Genomic DNA, 20,596 nt, shown 5'->3' with positions numbered 1-20,596 from the left:
TTGGCGATCACGAAAAGTAGAAGCAGCTGCTGAAGGAAATGTTTGTAGTAAGAAAGAAAGACAATTTGGACAAGGTCTGTACATCAGTGTGTTAATATTATAAAATAATGGCATAATGGTAATACCCTCCCGCCCGCATCATAATAATTAGAAAGGCTGGATGAGAAACTAATAATCACCAAATAGGGGCCCACAAGTAGCTTAAGATTCACGCGAGGATTCACAGCAGCACACAAAACCACCCTACTTTGATACTGTAAAGCGTAAACATGTACCTCATTTCTTGAACCATGACTTCAGAAGGGATCGAGATAGATAGTATATCACGTGATCCATTACGCGGAAAATCCCTTGGGAAGTCCCTATAAAAGACGCACGTGCCACGCTCCTTGGCGCGGTTTAAATTCGAAATTTAAAATGGAGTCAAAGCGTGATACACTACAGTCGTGGTACTGTATCTCTGAGTCACAGTGAGTGATAATCGTCGGTAGGATTCAGTGTGGATGGTGCTGGCAGCAAAAGATTTCGTTTCAGTGGATTTGTCAAGCGTATTTTTTTTGATAAGGAAAGTACCGTATAGCCTACCTTACTGCTGATGAAAGAAAACAGGAAAACGTGACTCTTCTAGATAACAATAATAGCATATGCAAATGGAGCTGGAAATGGAGAAAACCCCTACACTCTGCATACCGACGTCATGACAAGGAAAAGAGACGTGAATACCAACAACGGGTTCATGAAGTAGAGAATGCCTCATTTACTCCCTTAATTTTTACCACTACTGGTGGAATGGGTGATGCTGCTACTCAGTTTTATAAGAGATTGGCCAACCTTTTGAGTGCAAAGCACAGTCTTTCCTACGGAATAGTGATGGGATGGCTGAGATGCAAATTGAGCTTCTCTTTGTTGAGGTCTGCAATTATGTGCATTCGCGGTGCCAGGTCCAGTTTGCGCTGTCCCATTGCTGAGGCACTGATTGCAGTGCAGGTCGCTGAGGCCCATATGTAAGATAATTTGTTTTTGTTTATTATGTACTGTTTTATCTAACAGTCCTGCCGTCCAGTAAAAAAAAAAGAAATAAATAAAAAAAAAAAAAAAAAAGGTCAAGTCATTATAAAGCGTCACGTGCACAAATTGTACTGATTAACCGAGTTGTGGTTTACACCAGATTCATGCAAAATGTACATTGGCTGCTATAAGTCTGGGACGAAGCTTTCTTAGCATGCTGATATTTGTGTTATAGTTCATAAATTAGCGCCCCGGTCTTCATTTGGGACCATGTGGCGTTTAATTGAAAAAGCATTTCATATCGCTGTGGTGGTTGGTCTGTAAACTATACTGCCAGTTGATTGGGTAAATATGTGATGAACTGTTTACATTGTTGGTTCTTGTAGGTTCAGCAGTTTGATGTCACGTGATACTCAGCTACGGCGATCGATGCCTGCCCTACAAGTTTAATAGATAGCATATAGCTAGTAAATGTTTGCATGCATGCAAGCAGCATTTATTTACACTGTAGTATAGGTAGCTGTAGGCCTTGTGTGCATACAGTTTTTTATATTTTTCTTTGATAATGTCTCACATGAAAGTGAGCATGTTTCTTGTGTGTAGTTAAGTTGATGTTATGCCCAACCATCAAATATTGGCTGGCTACGCCCCTGAGATGAAGTTAACAAGTTGGTTATTGAGGGTAACAATTGATTTACTGTTCTTAATGAAAGATAATCCATTCTATATATATAATTTTAAAATATTATGTGCTTAAGCAATGAACATTCAATAATTGTGTTCAGTAATAATAAATTTTGTATAATATAGCTCTCCAGACAAAGTGTAAACTGAATATCAGTATTTATATTACATAAACATCATTCTAACATGTCTTGATATGCAATTTCAGTTTCATTTTTTAAAGACTGGTGCTTGTATGTGTGCAGAACCTACAGCTTGCAAATGTCAGAAATTTCTTGAATATGCAGACCTACAGGTTGAATATGATTCATATGTGTATATACAAGCTGGGAGTGTATAAACCTCTCAATGCATACAGTATGCATTCATCAAGGAGAAAATGATAATTTGCTGTCCATATCATTAGAAAGCACAATTATCATCAGGTAAAGCATCACTTGAACGTATAGACATTACCAACTGCCAGGGTAATGATGAAGCCAATGCAAATCCTCTACAGAAAACTGTTGAGGTGAAAGTTACACAAATGAGTACATGCAACCATCACACATCATGTTATACTAAATAGGTTATAGGACTGTGTAAATATGAATAAGTTCCTATGCTGTACAGGTATCCAGCAATAAGTCAATTGTATACTACAGCATATTATAGTATCTGTATAATTATATGTAAATTCATGTTCAATTATCAAATTACTATCCACACATGTTGAAACCAAATGCTGCATATCAACAGCATTTTGTATAATATGTGACCAAATCAAGTGAATTCCTATATTTGCATGCTTGTGCAGTGTTATACACTGTATGTGTTCTTTGGGTTAATCATCATTGTCAGTTACAGCTTAGTCTGCAGTAACTACGTAACTAGGAATTGTAGATACTCATCAATGTACGTTGTTTCAGGTCATTTTAATTATGATGGTTCTGTAAACCTGTTTAACTTGTTACCATAACCACATGATGCAATTAATGCAGGAAATCAAGTTTCCTTGTACATGCTACGTAGCTCTACGTACGTGCGTATATAATATAGTGATCTCAAATACATATCAAGTTAAAGTTGTTCAGTGACTTAAGACAACCTCTTCTAGTACAGATGCACTATAAATAGCATGCGCATACTTCACTTCTCCACATCGATGCAAACTCTCAACATGCTGATGATAACAAGTTTGTTACTTGGAGTACTCCTTGCAGCTAATGGACAACTAACTCAACATATTTTCTGAAACAACATCAAATTTGTAGATCTAACAGTGCCACTTACCTGGGAGTAACAATAGATGAACACCTGAAATGGACAAACCATATCCAACATGTTACCTGTAAAGCAAACTCAGCCAATGCCTTTTTGCGACGTAATATTAGCTCTTGCACTCAACAAACTAAGAAACTGTGTTACCTAGCAATGGTACGTCCTATCTTAGAGTATGCATCAACTGTCTGGTCTCCATACACTAACAGTAACATCTACAAGTTAGAAATGGTCCAACGAAGAGCTGCAAGGTTTATTACAAACAATTATTCACCCTGGGCTAGTGTAACTGAGATACTAGATCACCTGAATCTACCAACTCTTGAACAGCGACGGAACAATTTGAAGCTAGTTATGATGTATAAAATGGTGCATAGACAGGTTCACATCGATAATGGAACCTATTTAATCCCAACAGCAAGCCAAACACGAGGTCACGATCAACGATTTTTGCAGCCACACTCCAGAATTGATTCTTACCTTTACTCTTATTACCCCTCTACAATTAAATTATGGAATAACCTATCTAGCAGTACTGTGGAATCACCTACCTTAAACACATTTAAATAATGTATTAATTATAGCTAAGTACAATCACTACAATTTATTCTTAATTTAATCTGTTGTACTATATACTCCATATGGAGGTTTCTGTACAGTAAACAAATAATAATAATAAAAATAATGTCCTCTGGATCTTATCAACTGTACAATTCCTTATGATGACCTCAATGTCAGTACAGTTATGATATTTGATGCTACGCAATATTGTCATGTTGATAACTGTACAGTAAAGATCATAAAAACCGGAGATGAACTGAATATTACATATTATAAATAGCACTATCATCTGGGATGTGCAACCACTACACTGTGGCTACTGAAGGCCAGTGATGACAATATCAGTTATTGTGAACAAGAAGAAAATACTAAACCAAGTTTGGTTTACATATGTGCTCAATATGCAGTTGGTGTGATAGGATTTTCTTTCAATATATCAATATTAATTGTGATAATAAAGAAGAAAAAATATACAATACTTCCATTTCGTTTACTCCTGGTGTCCACAGTATTTGTGACCGAATTTGACAAAACAAGGCTTCCACACACATCCAATTCACTGACTTTAACTAGCTGTAACTTGACTACTCAGCAAGCTATTGGTCTAAAATTTTCACAACGTCCTTGCATAGCATAGTATAATACCAGGTCAAACTCTGAAAGTAGTGGCATACTTCTACATTGAGTTATGGTTCTTCAAAGTCATAAAAGTGGATGTGTGTGGAAGCCTTGTTTTGTCAAATTCAGTCACATTTTGGCTGGCAATGCATCTTGCTACATTTATCACTTTACTCACAATGTATACCATACAAGCTCCAAACGGAGTGTGTATTACACTTTCACTGATTTTATATGGCTTTGTTCAGGCTGCAAACTTTGTTGAAACTGAAATTGTATTAACAATTTTCTACACATTTTACTGCTGTTATAAACTGTACTCCATACTATCTGAGGAAGCCATACAGAAACTCTTTTGGAGATTAATAGCTGTGGTGGTTGGTGTCATTATCATTTTGATTACCAACAGAGCTTTGATCTTAGTACTTCAAGAAGCAAGTTACGAAACTCCAGCTGGATATTGTATAGCACCTTCTGATATGTACAAAGCTGCTCCTAATGCACAATACTTTGGTATAGCACTATATACCAGTACAGTTATTACTCAGATTGTCTTCTCAGTTTGTTGCGGTATTTTGCTCTACACTTTATCAAAAAACAACAACTCCTCACAAGCTGATAGTAGTCATAAATGTTTACTAAAGATTGCAGCAATTATGTCATCTGTCAGTTTGACAAGTGGAGTGGTTTACACTTTAGTATTATATTATTTGCTTGGAGATTACAGCATTTTAATTAGTGGTTGTGTGGGCATGTGTGAAAGATGTACTATTTTGTTTATGCTTCTGAACAAAGATGATATGAAAAAGTTCTGTAAATGTATTTAGCTAACATACATGTATTTTATGTTTGTATCACTATATAGTTATGTATTGAAATATTAATTTAGATGTATATAGCAGTATCTAAAGTGAACTCTATACTAACAGTTAACATGTGTGTTGGGCTGCCAAGAGAGCCAGTATGCCATTATAAGTAGGTTCCAGCAGAGATGAATGACAGTAGCTATTACAACATATTATATAGCTAACTATATGGGAAATTCCTATTTTGGTATTGAACAGATGCTTGTTTCACTACTTTTTACCACTGGACGCTTTCATTAATTGTACTGGTATGTTTTGTTGACATAGCCATGTGTGGCTGTGACTGCTTTATTAGAGTATCTTGATCTTCCTGCTTGTTATAAGACGTACAGTTACATGTACAGTGGAACCTCCATAATCTGGCCCTTTATTATCTGGGCGCCTCCATTGTCAGGCAGCTCGTAGTCTATTGGATGATGAAAGCACATGGAGGGAGCCTAAAGGTTGCTGTTTACGTGTTAGTGGCTTGTTTATTCTACTAATAATAACTATCACTTGGTTGCTAGGTGATAATACATTTTTTACAGCACAGGGGAGTGACCATGACAGCTCTGTAGTAACTTCCTCCTCTACTTATAGTACTAACTGATAGTAATAACAACATTACCTGTATTTAAGTCAGTTGCTTTAGCGTATTAGCATGACTACTTCTTAGTTATGGACATTTCTGAGACACGGACCGGACAGTACTATGTACCAGACTGCCTGGATAAGAGAGGTTCCACTCTATCTACTCCACCTACGTGCTTCAAATAGGTTTGTGGCATCTAATATATGTTCCTCTAAGGAAAGTGTCAATGCAGAAAATTAATGCCTTGGTATGATTTTCTTGTATGAAGAAGAAGGAAAGGAAAAGTACTAAAGGCCTCCTTTCCACCTTTCCTTGCACAAAAAGCAAAAGCAAAGTGCCAAAGGTTGATACTCATCGGAACCAGAAAAAACACATTCCACCAGTGAGTCTGTTGTTGTGAGGTGAAATGGTGGCTGTGCAGTACTTTGTTTGACCTCTAGCCTTTTGACTGTGGTCAGGCAGGCAGATGCAGCCCAAAAATAAGGATTTAAGAAATTCTTTAAGATTCAATATCCAGCCACCTGTTGTGTTTTCTTGTTTTTAATGCTGGATTTGAAGTTAGATACAATAAGACTCTTCCATAAAAGTGATTTCATCATGTATCATGTTTCCAAGATGGTTTTTAATAGCTACTTGTACTTCAAACATACCAATAATGCAAACTAGTGAAACTACAAAACTGTTGTGCTCGATTACTTCTTGTAAAGAACATAAAATTGTACTATACATATTGCAAAATATTATAATTGGCAAAAAACACTGCACAAACATAATTTTCCTTTTCCCCATCAAACTCTGCAATTGATCCAATTGTTTGATCAAGCACTTATACGTCAGCAAATTAATTGTGCCAACTCACCAATGGAAGGCACAATTTATGGAATTCCAAAATCACTACTATCAATAAATGCATGCCAGAGTTCTTGGTCACACAACACCTGTGTGTCTTGAAAGACACTTTGTAGTATGTGGTTGGTCTGTCATGATATATTATGCCCTTACTTGGTTCCAAAGATTGTAATGTATAAGTAGTCCCTGGGCACCATGCATGGCTTAGGGCATAGACCACTTAGGAGACTATGGCTGGTTCCATGATGCTACAGTGATATTCCATTTGCTCTTTCTACAGTTTTATTAGCCAATAGACTATTGTGATTGAGCTTGCATCCCTGCTACTCACTGTAGTGTGACTCAATCCTTTTCCCTTGTCCTATAGTTTACATGCACTGATACACTCTGAACTCATCTGCATTCCACATTTGTTGCGAGTTTGCTGCTTCTGCCTTCGCCACCACTGTTGCTGCTTCTTTTTCTGCTGTCATTATGTCTGGCTATGAACTTGTGTGGAGTAGTTCAGTTCAGTGTCTACTGGTAAGTGTATTTATATCAATTTTCAGTTTCGTATGAATCTGAGAACATTTTTTGTTTATATTACATAAAATCCTACTTCTTGATGAAGTTGCCATAGCAATATAGACAGTGGTTTATTTTTGCACATTAATAAAGCAGTACTAATTTTTGGTGCAGTTAAATTAGTGTAAACCATGTGAACATTATGTTGCACTTCTTACATATATGAGCATATACTGGTCCTGTAAAAGTTGTTTTATACTGAATGTACATATGTGAGTGGTTCAAGTAAAAATGAAACGTTATGTATTTTTGTATTTTTTCTGTAATTAGAAATACTTAGAATTATAAATCACAAGTGCAAAAATTACATGACTGAGCAATCTCATGTTGAAAATAGTTGAATGGCCAGTTGAGTTGGAAAATGCAGCTATAGCAAAACCTGTCTTAGCAACCACCTGCATAGAAAGGCTACTTCTCTAAAAAGGCCAACTTTAAATTCTCAAAGTGAAAAGATAAGTTACAAACCAACCTCTTTAACACAATCGCCTGCCTGTTAAGGCCAAGAAATTTTGGCCCTAAAGTGACTAGGTTAGACAGATTTCATTGTAATTCATTCACTTTTGGTTAGTGTAGACAGCTAGCATATTGTGCACTCATTACTTTTTAGTTAAACTTTTGTAACTTTCAACTCTAAAAAAAGTCAAATGCATAGCGTTCCATTTTTATTTGAACTGTTTACATATATTGCTTTTTTTTGTAGTGGAAAATCACCTTTACTTGTTTCTGATAATCACTACTGTTGTTATATTTGTGTTGATTCACTCTATGGAATTGTGACATATACCATATACTGTGGTGACACTAAACTATGGAAATTTCCTCGCCAACAAAATGGACAGCTGGCCAGTATTTCTATTAGAACAGCAGGGCCGTAGCCAGACTTTTATCTGGGTAGGTTCTTTTAGAAGAAAAGTGGACCTTTTTTGAGGCCCTTTTTATATGGATTACATTATGGTGTGTGAAGCACACCCAGCATGTGAAGCACACCCAGCATGCGAAGCATGCTGAAACTAGGGGGGTCTGGGGGCATGCCCCCCCCAGGAAATTTCTTGAAAATAGACACTAAAAGGTTGAATTTAGTGGCATTTCAGTCAATAAAAATAACAATTTTTAGGTAGGCTTAAGACCAGCTATTTGGATGACATCTGGGAAATATCTCTACTATACTACTGTAATTATACCATCTGTGTCTATAATATATTGGAATGTCACAGTGAATAAGAATGGGAAAGATTGAGCGCTCTGTTGGATCGTGCATTGAAGCATGGATGCTATTTATGGGCTCTGCATGGGGGGGCTTGCCCACCAAAATTTTTATATTATGAAAGTTCTAGTTAAGGCAACAAACATGGTTTTGTAAATAAATTAAGTAATTACATACAGATTTTAGAAGAAAACATAATTGTGACCGTTCTATTAGAGTGATTGTTCTATTAGGGTGGTTGACTGCTCTATTAGAGTATCTCGATCTTGCATTGCATTACAAGCACTGAATGAGCCAGCTACTCGGAGCACTTAATTTAGCTTCTTATTAGTGGTGTTTATTAAACTGGAGCTAATGGACTTTTGCTACTGAAAATTTGGACTTGTATACTAAAAATGTGGACCTTTTTGCTAAAATTGTGGACCTTTTTACTGAAATTGTGGACCTTTTTCCCAAGAGGGCGGTTCTTCCGAACCCCCCCTGGCTACGGGCCTGAACAGTCAAAATGGGCAGCTTGAACCGTGGACACATATACATACATGACCCACAAGACAGCAGCATAGTGTGTCATGCATGCACAATGTGTTGTGTAGTGTATGTGCATGATTAATGATATGTAGATACAGCTAGGGATAGAAAGCAGTGGCTAAATCTCATCAATCTGTATATGTTAGACCTGCTTGTGCAACAAGCAGTGCAAGACTAGAGAGAGAAGGTGGCTTGCCACAAACTAAGTAACTGTATATAGAGAGGCAGCAATCTAGTCTGGCATATGCAAACTAAAATGTAAGCAGTGGATTCAGGATTAACTAGCCATACATAAGTCAGCATAGGAGTGCATACTATGGTCACAGACCTATAAAATATGTCTTCCAGCTGTGAATGTGGAGGGATCTGATACCAGCCAATATTGTAAATTTAAAATTACAAAGATTTCATATATGTGATATAAAAATTTTACCAGTTTTTTTTCCAATTTTCCAGCTTTTTATACAAAATGTATGTTAGGCTGCACCTTGAGTATTGCATATTCACTATCTGGTCAAAGATATTGACCTCTTTAAGAAAGTGCAGTAACATGCTACTAAGCTTTTATCTGACATATCCTATCAGCCATATGAGACTTGCTTATTAAAGTTTGGCTTGCACTACTTGTATTGTAAGTACCAAAGGGGGCATTTAATTGAGGCATAAGATTTTGATCATGATATGGGTCCAACTATGTTTTTCAACTTCAGCAGTACAGATACCACCAGAGGTCATCAATACAAACTCTTCAAGTTCTGATCTTAACTCCTAGCTTGTCAGGCGTAATTTCTACCAGCAGAGTTGTTAACTTTTGGAACTCCTTATACCTTTTCAAACACACTTTCTGTAACAACTTTAAACAGGTTGTAGAACCAGGTGTCCTACAGACCTTCAGCACTTGTGCTGTAAAGCCTTAATAAATAATAAACCTAGTAATGTAGTCTCCACACCTTCAGTAGCAGTTTTTAAGAAAAGCCTAGATGAATGTTTTGGGCTCAATCTGCAGTTGGATATGGGCAAGGGAGGATTTAGGGGGGTGCATGGGGGCTGAAGCACCCCCCTCCAAAATTTTACTAGTGCTAGCTAGAAAGTTAGTAGAAGGTACAGTACAGGTGCAGTTGCATCTAAAGCATGCATGGGCAATAGAAAGAGATAGTGAAAAGAGAATAGCTAATCTCTTCTAGGGATCAACAACGAGGGGTCAAAGGGTAAAACTGTTTAAAAGCTACTAAACATCGAAATACCCTAATAGAACAGTCAACTACTCTAATAGAACATCCATCATCAAATTCTTTAAACCATAAAGAACAAAGACGGTCACCTAGACTAGTGACCTTCATCTTAAACTCAAACCATACTGCAGCATTTATGCTGTGCACTATATATGAAAGTTAGTTACCACTACTAGAAAATAATGATTTCAAGTGGCTCACAATGCTTATTCAACAAGTCTCAGTCAATATATAATCGCCAAGTTCAATCTCAGAAACCTAAATTTGCTAAAGTTTTCTGTGAGGACATGCCCCCAGACCCCTTATATAAAGCATGCTCCTCATGCTGAGTATATTTCTCACTACTAGTTGTATCAACCAGTTGCCACATTATTTAACCCCCACTATAGATGCTCCTAGCTTAGCACCCCCCTTGGGGAATCCATACTCAAAGGCCTGTGGCCTAACCTAACAGTCTGGCACTGCTAAGGTAACAATCCATTAAACAATAATAACAACAACAACAACAAATAGAATGAGAAGCACTTAGTATTTCCATTATGCAACCAATTTGAAAATGTTTGCAGTGTGCTGTGTTTAGCAGCCACATAACTTTAATATCACTATATATTTATTATTTCTTTACAATTGGTTATTTGATTTTAATACTTTTAGTATACAGTGTATGTAGATGTACAGAAAATTGTTGCTGAATATCTATTGTTATGCATAATGTAACATCTGTAAAATGAAACTTTTGTATATGTATGCTTGTATTGTATACTTGAATAGGCATTGTTTATATAGTCTATAGAGTTGGAAGTTATTTTTTCAGTTTACTATATATATTTTTTCTATTGTAGAGAAGTTTAAAGCTTTCATTGTTACATTGTTGTGTATGTACACATTAAAATGTAGCTCAGCACAATGTCAGTGATTTCCAGAGGGTCCATCACTTTATGGGTAAGATGTAAGATGAACCACACAGCTAGGCCAACCAACTAGTGTGTTTACTACAATGGAATTTAAAGCAGTGTTGCTGCTCATTGAGTCAATGAAGTAATAATTTCTATAGCCTTCAGTTGTTTTTATAAAGAGCACTTTTCTTCTATATTCATTTCGTTGCTCCAGATATCATAATTATTTCCTAGCATCATATTTATTTAATGTTCCTGTCAAGAATTAACTTTAAATAAACAATTTATAGATGTTAAACCACAGCAGTGACTTGAATATGATTTGTCGAATGTTTTTGAAAATCATGCAGGCTATTGCCCTCTGTTTGTTTTATAAATGTTATGAAACACAGTTTCACATCCCCATGGTTGGAAGCCAATTAATAGATTAATTATAACAGAGTTTAAACAAAGTGAATGGTGTATAGTGGCCTGTGCAAGAGTGCATATGAGTAGCATAGTTGTTAATATTGTCTCCTGCACACATGTACCAAAAGAACCCATGGTAAGGGCAAACAAGAAGTGGCCCATGACCAGTGTGAAATTACTCCAATAAGACTTTCCCTTTCCAGCTCTGCCCCAATTGGCTGAAGAAAGGTGGGTGTGTTAAACTAAAGCCAATTGATACAAGAGGGTGGTGGTCTTGTTCAATCTTTGGGGGAGAGATTACATATATAGGGTCAGGAGACACTAGTACACCAACTTTCCATCTGGGTGCTAGCTCCAGGTGTGACAATGTAGGGTTCCTTAGGCCCAGCTGCCCAATAAATATCAATCCTTGTGGCTTCAAATTAAGAAACCCCACAATGGCAGCCTTACATGAATTTAGGGTAGAACTGTATATTATATATATATATATATATTATTTTAAAAGTCCTGGATGACAGCTGTGATCAGTCCATGAACAATAACTGAACTGAGTCCTCCTACACACCTACCAATAGAGCCACCAATGATATAACAGCGGCCAAGCCTATGTGATAGTTGTGTGAGTAATACATATTATATCAGAACCATTAGACCAAAAGTTATAGTTGTTTATAAATACATACTTGGTCTATGTCACAGCTCAAATTGTCTTAACAGAAATCAACTACTGTATAATTATATATAATGCATTAAAAATAAAGTTGAATCATCAATTTTATCAAAATTTTTCCGTTGTGCTAGCACTTATAGATTGTGTTTATATATTGCCACTAAATACTAATTATAAAAGGGGGATGAGATGATGGATTTGCTAGATACTGGCTGTTTTAGATGAAAATAGGTATCTATATACTTGATAAACCCTTAAGCATAAGAACAAATTAGGAATTTTAAACTAGTTAAAGTAGGGATCAACTAGAATATAGTGCACCAATAAAAATACTGAAACAAACTTGAGTTATAGTATATTATGACAGCAAATTACTGTAACACAAAAAGAAGTGAATATCCATAATATACACAGTAGGGATATTCACTTCTTTTTGTGTGGTATGCTTCTAATGGCTACATAAATAAAGGAATGTGAATAGCCTATATGTACTGCCACTAATATACACCTTTGTGAAATGAAAACTAATACTGCAATTTGTGAACTAGTTATGGTTACTGCTATCCAAGTCTTTAAGAAATAATGCATGACACGTTAACTTCACGTTTTTTGAATATACATGTTATTGATGACTATTGTGTGCAGATGCAACGCAGTTTGTATAATGAAGGGATGATATTTTCATTGTACTGTTTTCACATCTGTATAGAGACTTTCTCACTATTACATGATACACATGATGTAAATACTTCCACAGGATCATTGTTCAAGATCACACAACCGTAGTGAATCATGACCACATGCATCTGAATAAATATTTTATGTTACAATTACTTTCGTTCACTACTTGATGTTGTTAGTAAGCTGACAACATATGAGCCTCTGTATTCTAGTAGAGTATCAACTAGTACTTGTTATGATGAGTAATGTATATAGCAATGAAGATGAGGTAAATGGGAAATATCAGTTGGAGCCACATTTTGGCATAGTCATCCATACCATTGTAAAAACATATCTCAAAACCCAAGTCAAGGTTCAGCAATGAAATTAGTACGTAAACATATTTGGTTGCTCTATAGTTAGAGAAAAGCACTACTAATGCTCACAATATTAGCATAGAAATTAAGTCCATTTATGTTTCCATTGGCAACTGTAAAGTTAGAAATAAAAAGAAATACTATTACAGCAATACCTGTTAAGGTAAAAAGTAAGAGAAGAAATAGACAGTCATTAGTGCAATGTTTACACTGAGAAGTACCAAACACAGCACTGAGACCTTCTTTACATCTTTCACACAAAACAACAGTCCTGTTAAACTGACAATGAGAATCAGGACTGGAGAGGTTAAGGTGTGAGGAGTGAGGTACAAATGGACACTGTGAGGACACTTGATAGGCATGGAGGTGTTGTGTATTTGTGGTGCCTATGATCCAAATACTATAGCTGGACGTAAAATAGTTTGATCATCAATGTTGCAACTGTCCACTGAAATTACAATTGTTTTCAATTTTGGATCACACTGACACACTAGCAATGGTACATCTAATGCAAACCCTAATGGACAATGAGAAATTCTAATACGATATGCATCTATGAATTGCCAATTGGACTTAATTTCAATGGATTGAGACAGTGATGATATCATTATAGTTCCTTGTAGATATATTTCACAGTTATTTTCACTATGCAGTATGTTGTAGTCTACCTTGGTGCAAACATTTGGTTCTAGCAAAATTTTATCCTTGATGCTGTGAATTTTGCATGCTCTATTGGGGCGGTCATCAATTGTCATAATTATAGCAGACCTTGCTCCACCTGTCAAACTTAGTGTGAATGTTTGTCCAGGATGATAAATTGGTCCCAATTCATCAATCTTACAGTTGTAGTATTGGTCATCTATGCAATGACAAATAAGGTTCAGATTTTCTAGAAACACAAATGAATTGTTAACATACCGTACAATTATTTTATTTTATTTCATGAGGATCTGATTCCATATATGCTGAATCATCAATCCAATCACAACGTGAAATCGTAAACTTCATTCTAAAAAACACTTGACCATATCTATTGTCTTGCAGGATAATTAAGTACTTTTTTGATTGTCTCTACAGAAGTAACTCGTCGTGTATAGCAGAACTATTTGGAAGATGACTGCTAACATATTGAAATAAGCACCAAACATTACCTCCCCAATGATACAATTGAGAAAAAGACATTAAACCAAAAATCGTTGAAAATTTATTTGCTGTGATGTTGAGTAAAGTATTTTCTTAAAGTACTACATATCTGATCGAGAGGTATTCATCCCCTTCACTGAATGAAAACTCATTGTAATTAGATAAGAGCACCTGACTATTGATACTGAATAATATCACATTACTTGTTGTAATATTGGTGAATATAACTGGCCCTTTCAGCAACAAGTCAATGTTTTCCAAGAAAATCATACTATTATAACTCCTTAAAAAATTAAAAGATGTGTTTTGAATTTTGACAAGTATCCTGGGTTTCCAAAAGTAGAAAGCATTACTTGTTTGGTGGGTTCCCAACAAGTTCTTTGTTTCAATATTGTAAAAGATGCAATTTAAGATAGAAAACATTGAGTAATGAGACATAAACATTGCACTGTTTACTCCAATCTCAAAGAAATCAATGTCTCTGCCAATGATGTTTGTAAAATTACTGTCACTTATTTGAATCATATTAGCAAGTTGGGTACCATAGCCTTGTTCACCACAGTTTTTTACCCTGATCAAAATTATTGGTTTTGTTAACATTACACCATATACCTTAATTTGATCCATGTTTATTACATTAATACCTACACAAGTTGTGATGGACAGTTTTATTAAGGTTGAGTGTTATAAGAGACAAGGTAACTGTTATATTGTGTAAATGTTGATCTGTAAAGAGCATTATGATATCAGTTTCTGTATGTGCCATATATCCTGATAATTTGATACCATCATAATATTATTGCCGTCATCTGTAGTATCATTGTAAAATAAATGTAATTGACAGGTTGTAATGTTTTGTAAATTTGATCCCATCCAAAAACAGCTTATAGCTGTAAAAAAAGTGCGCGTCCAAGTAAAGCAGAGTTAACTGCGACAAAAAGTAATGATATCATAATGCGGCCATGTGCGAGGTGTGCAAGTTGTAATATTAGCTAATCAGATAATACAATGTTATTGTTAAAGTGTTAATGAGAACTATGTGATGCTGCTAGTTTTGAAGTGTGTGAGCATCTTCATAAATGCCACATAAATTTAATTCTCAATAAAGCAATGTGTATAGATTCTCTGATAGTAATAAATAGTTTGAGTTTGGCCACCTTTCCTTTGTTCGTAGCATTGCTGTATACAGGAAAGGCGGCCAAACTCAAACTATTTATTACTATCAGAGAATCTATACACATTGCTTTATTGAGAATTAAATTTATGTGGCATTTATGAAGATGCTCACACACTTCAAAACTAGCAGCATCACATAGTTCTCATTAACACTTTAACAATAACATTGTATTATCTGATTAGCTAATATTACAACTTGCACACCTCGCACATGGCCGCATTATGATATCATTACTTTTTGTTGCAGTTAACTCTGCTTTACTTGGACGCGCACTTTTTTTACAGCTATAAGCTGTTTTTGGATGGGATTTCAATACTTTTTGTTAGAATAAGCAATGCACTGTTGATAACAGTAGGTGAGTCAGTAGTTTCCATGGTTTTGACAGAAACCCCAGATTACAGTGACAGAATATTAAAATATAACTGTAATTTTAGTGGCCAGGGCCGCCCACATTGGGGGTAACTGGGGTATTTTTCCCCCTACCACAGCCTGAAAGGGGCCACTTGAATACCTGTTTAAAGAAAGATCGATATACTCTAATAGAGCAGTCAGGATCTAGACCCTTCCTTGCCCCTGGGCCCCTCTTTAACTCTTTTCCCTGGGCCCTCTAATTTCTCTGGACGGCCCTGTTAGTGGCATGCAACTGCAGTCAACTAACACCCATTTTAACTAGTAAACCCTTAACAACACTTTGCCTTTCATCTTGTACTGCATTGAAACGATCAAGATACTCTATTAGAGCAGTCACAAAACAGCTGTAACACAGCCATAGGCGGCGGAAAGGGGGGGGGGGGCTTAGCCCCCCCTCAGAATGATATCACACCGAAATTATCTTTCTTGGAGTGGGGCTGAAAACCGTGATAAAGATCGAAATACTCTAATAGAGCAGTCACTCTAATAAAGTATTCAGTGTGTAGCGAGCTATGTAAGGATTTTTATGTAGTTTATCAGCTAGAAATGGTAGCTGGTGAGGTGGAAGCTCTTGTCAGTTGGTTGCGACCTTTTTTTTTTTTTTTTTTTTGGTCTCACCTTACTAAACTATAGAAATAAGTCTGGGTCAGCCCAGCCCCCCTCATATCAACTACTTGCTCCACCGCTGAACACAGCAATCAATATTTAGCATAGTTACAACTTCTGCTTAGCATCGGATTGTATAGTTTAAATTACTAGCTACTTACAGACTTTACAATATAAAAATATGGCACTTGTAGAAATGTGACTGTTTTATTAGAGTATCTCGATCTACTTCAAGCATTGACTAATTCAAGTGAAGAAGCTACGCCCCTGCCAAGAGATCTTGTGAAATGAGAATAGTAAAGAAAAGGCAAGTATGTACAGAGACAATAGAGGGGCGCGTAATTATGTCCTGTTGTAAATAAACGCCTTTAAAATTTATATTACTACTAAATAAACGCACCAGAATAGGCTTGTGTGGCTGTTGTCTCCAAGGTTGTCTCATTATTTGTCTTTTCGTGTTGAAGGGATTTAGTCGCAATTGGTGAGTTTAACTATACATGTATTTGTGTTGTAAAACTTAATTGTAAAAAGGCGATTAGCACATATCATGATAAACATGTATTTGTCACAGTAGAGTCTCTCACGAAGTCACGATTATTATGAGACATTGGACCAGGGTAAAAAATTTACTGCTATATTTAGAGGTTGTAGCGTTTGTATATCTTAGTATCTTAATAAATAATCCCCCATGATCACTAATCACTAAGGCCACACCAAGTCAAACCTTAGTTTCTGGTCACCCGCCCGCATGGTAAACCTGGAACCCTAGTTTATGAGGACTATTATTAATATTACAGGTGCTTAAGTGCATGTGACCCAGCAAGACACTTATTTTTTACTGCAAAAGATCGAGATACTCTAATAGAGCAGTCAGGGATTCCAATAGAGCAGTCACACTACTCTTAACTCTAATATTAGGTATATATGCCACACTAATAAAATGTTTCTAACTATAGCTAGTTTTGTCCTTGATTATATAGCTGTTCAGATTATAACTGTTACTAATACTTCTGTAACCAAAGTAATTTCAGTAGCATTAACTACTAGTCCATGCATGCCCGGCAGATGGGCCATAGCTTTAACTTTATAATTCAAATGTAGTCCTCTAATGATTAGTCTAGTAACTTCAAATTCTTTATCACTGAACACTGCAGGGGTATGGAAAGCCGGCAACATTCGGTGAGCTTAAACTTAAACTTTTCCATAACTAAAATTAGATTGGCAAGTAGAAACCCTTATAGTTTAAACATTCCCAGATGATCACTAAAAACACTAGTCTGGAGCACTCAATGACTCAAAACTTTGACAGTTACTTTTCTCAAGGTTTGCTGAATAGAAGGCTGGAAAACACATAGCTAGTGGGCTAAGACTTCACATTTGAATGAAGAATTTCTGATGTGAAAATAGAAGTTAAATTTCATTTTGGAGCATGATCATTTGAACAACTTAGCTATAAGTCATAGTAATACTTTCCTGACATAGCTAATGAGACATTTATTTCACTTGGAAAGCATAAGTAGCTACATGAGCAAAACATTTCCTATAGTATATTCTAAATAAATAAATAAATATACTTAAATGCTATACATCAGTGTATAGCTAGCCATGATCCATCAACAACTTTCCTAGTGCATTGTTTGCCGAAGCACAACTACTTATGTTGCCGGTTGGTTAAGTTTGACTAAAAACAAAATCAACATGAATTAGCTAAATTGAGCAAATAATAGTACCATACAGTATATTGTCACAGTAGGGTCTATAGTCCTGAAGTCCTGATCATCCGCCCGCCCGCATCCATTTGTAGGCTTGGGAGTGACCAGAAACTAAGGTATGACTTGGAGTGGCCTAATAGTACAGTGAAAACTGGTCATTATTCAGGCCGTAGGGACAAAATTTTCTAACCTTGCCTTTTAAAGAGGTGGCTGCATTATGCGGCCTTAAAAAAAGGTAAGAAGCATGCTGTTCTAACTGGCTATAGAGATGGATTTAGTGTATGACAGCGTATGAGACAGTGAGTGCTGGCAGCAAGGGGGCAGCCAATCTGTTAGAGCACCAAAAGCACTGCTTCAGACATAGGCAGTTGACTGTCAGCCCCAAGTGTAAAAAGTTTCACTGTTGGTCCTTATAAGCTCCTGATGAAGAAAGTGATGAAGTCATTATCCATAGGATATATTTTTCAGAGTATCCATTTCAGTTCTACAATATAGTAGCCAAGCATAAGATGAACATAACACAGCATTCCAGTAGTTTAGTGGTGACCACAACACTGCCTGAGTTAAACTGTGGTGAGATTTGAGACTACCAGAAGCCCTGGAATGTCTTCAACACATGAAATACCAAATATCTAATGCCTGGCTTTCATCCACAGTGGACCTGTCTTGGTGGCCACTTGTACAGAAGGGAAACAGCTAGTTGCCACACCCCTTAATTATCAATTTGTAAAATCGTTAGCAAAATTGTGTGTGCGAGCAAGTGCGATGTGGCAGTGCCGTGTATATGGTTGCTGCCTAGCAGTGACACATCACGAGTATTGAAGTCACAATGCGTTACTGTATCATCCATCTAAATACAATCTCTGAATGTGTCATTTTGTGTAGAGAGCAATCTTCCACAAGAAGTGACCTGCAGGTTTCAGTGTATATTGTTAACCATTAATATTGTTCACAATATTGTGAACTATATGTACAGTGAAACCTCACTTAGTGGCCACCTCTTTAATAAGACCACCTCATTATATTGGCCACCTCTAGTAGGTCCCAAATATAGCTAAGCATTACTTATGACCTCATTAATAAGGCCACCTTGTTATTCAGGCCAAATTTTTTGGTCCCACAGCCTGCCATATTAATGAGGTTTCATTGTACTTATGTGAATTTTTATTTTTCGTAACTTTTCTTCAGGTTTACTGATGGGCACTATGAAGCATTGTTGACTGGTACGTGTATAATGTGGTGACTTGAAATGCTAAAACAGTACGTAGCGTGTCTTGTATGTACATGTAATGTGTTGTAATGTGTCCACACATCCACACATCTTAGAAATAAATGTAAATGTATTCTCTATAAATAGTCAGTTCCATTGTGCCACTGGGTCATAAGTTGGTTGAGTATGAATCATCCAGGGCACTTGAGTCACATTTTGTCCTGGCCAAGTGGATTTCATCCACTGACAGAATATACAGGATCAGATCACGTGTATAAATTACGGTGGAACTTGTTTATTGCCACCTTCACTCATTCAGCAGGTAACAGTGTATAAATTCTCAATTGGAATTGGCTTTTCAAGAGTGGTTGTCTTTCTATACTAGTGGCCATTAAGATAGGTTGTACTGATAGAGTGTACATACTAGAGATGCAACAATATCCTCCACTTAGTGTCGTTTGATAGTGATGCAATGGAGACTATGTATTATTGCATTTAAATACTATACTATTATATTGCAACTCTAGCACGTATTTATAACAGGAATGTTTGTTAACCGTTTAGACATACTGGAGCCACACCCACTCATCTGGATTCTACAAATGGAGTCATACCAACTTGTTGTCATCATACTCACTCGTTACTCCCATTGTGTTTGGATGAATATACATGCCGTCATGTGAGACTTGCTACCATGGCGGGCCACTGGAAAACATTTGCATAGCAGTTATATTACAGTCATTATTGTACAATTCTTACATTATTGTTGTGAAAAGTGTTTGGTATTCATGTGTCTCCTCTGTATGTTGTAATTACATGTGTAATTTTGTGTGGGGGTGCTATAAAATGCAATAATGCATGGTGACAATTGTATTAGGCGATTTTGCACACTTCCTTTTAAGCTAGCTACATGTGCTAATTACTCACAGCTTGTGTCAACAACTGGTAACCGCAGTTGTACTCTTGTGTCATTCTTTAAGCCGCGCCCTTAGAGGACAAATTATGTGGGGGCGACTAATTTCAAAACGAAGGATGGTATGCAGCACCATAGATTAGCTATATCTATGGACTATAATCTATGGCAGCACACTTCTTGGTGGCTATATGTACTGATTAACTACATAGAGCGCCAGTTCATCAATACCCAGAGACCGCAGTTGTGCTCTGCGTCATTCTTTAAATTCCGAGTAAAATTCTTAGAGAGCAAATGACGTGGGGGCGACTAAATTCAAATTTCAAACTAGCCATTCTCGAAAACAAATGTTTCAATCTGAACGAAACTTTCAGAACAGTTTAAAGACACATTGCCCTACATGCCAAGCGAGTATTGCGGAAAACAACAATCTGGGATTTGTATTTGGCCTCTAGGTCGACTGAGGAC

The 20,596-nt window shown here is 36.5% G+C and overlaps 1 long non-coding RNA gene across 1 annotated transcript; it reads left to right on the top strand.

The window, feature by feature from the left end:
* Positions 1-16,283: 16,283 nt before the first annotated feature.
* LOC136240819 (uncharacterized) lies at positions 16,284-20,083 on the top strand. Its single transcript, XR_010693988.1, has 3 exons — positions 16,284-16,774; positions 19,194-19,265; positions 19,780-20,083. It is a non-coding gene; the product is annotated as an uncharacterized lncRNA (long non-coding RNA).
* Positions 20,084-20,596: the final 513 nt, after the last annotated feature.

The sequence above is a fragment of the Dysidea avara genome, chromosome 12 (genome assembly GCF_963678975.1).
Source record: "Dysidea avara chromosome 12, odDysAvar1.4, whole genome shotgun sequence".
In the NCBI taxonomy this organism is placed as follows: Eukaryota; Metazoa; Porifera; class Demospongiae; order Dictyoceratida; family Dysideidae; genus Dysidea; species Dysidea avara.
This window is presented reverse-complemented; position numbering and strand designations above follow the sequence as displayed.